Source organism: Ipomoea triloba, chromosome 1 (genome assembly GCF_003576645.1).
Source record: "Ipomoea triloba cultivar NCNSP0323 chromosome 1, ASM357664v1".
NCBI classification, from domain to species: domain Eukaryota; kingdom Viridiplantae; phylum Streptophyta; class Magnoliopsida; order Solanales; family Convolvulaceae; genus Ipomoea; species Ipomoea triloba.
The window spans coordinates 22,998,723-22,999,416 of NC_044916.1; the positions used below are offsets into that span (position 1 = coordinate 22,998,723).

The window sequence follows — 694 nt, forward strand, 5'->3', positions numbered from 1 at the left end:
CAACCATATTCAGACATCTCAGACTAGGTTATGTCAAAAATATTTAAAAAGAAAAAAGATTGAACTTCTTTTCACAAAATTGAAACAATTATGAATCTTTTAATAAGAAAAAAGTTTTGGACAACTATGAATCTTTTTTATTGGAAAATGTTATATCTAAATGTAATCGAAAATGTCATGAGAAAAGAATAAAATCATTAAAATATATTTAATATTGCGTCGCCTGAGAGATTTGAACTCTCACAGGGAAACCCCATGTACTTAGCAGACATACGCCTTAACCACTTGGCCAAAGCAACGACTTGTACAATAACGATTTTCAAATTTATAGCAAAGTTCCACGTAGGCCACCAAGTCAAGGATTAAAGAAGGTAATTCACAATTCGCAAACCATGTCATGGGAAAACTATTGTTTGTAACTTGTAAGGGTTAGTGGAGTTAACCAATCTTTATACCATGGACCAGAGTTCACATTGCACTGTGGACCCTGGTGCATGTGTATGTGTCTTATGCTACGAGTTTTTGTGTCATGTTATAAAATTCTGTACTTTAAATGTATGAATTTTATATCTGAAATAAATTAGTAACTGTCCCTTACATTATGAATTTCTATATCTTGTGTTGCGAAATTATGTGCCTATGAACACACATTATTTACTTAAATTAGATTTGAAAAATAAGTAAATATTTAATG

General features: G+C 30.8%; 1 non-coding gene across 1 annotated transcript; it reads right to left on the reverse strand.

Moving 5' to 3' along the window:
• Positions 1–217: 217 nt before the first annotated feature.
• On the reverse strand, positions 218–299 carry TRNAS-GCU. The gene has a single exon. It is a non-coding gene; the product is annotated as a tRNA-Ser (tRNA).
• Positions 300–694: the final 395 nt, after the last annotated feature.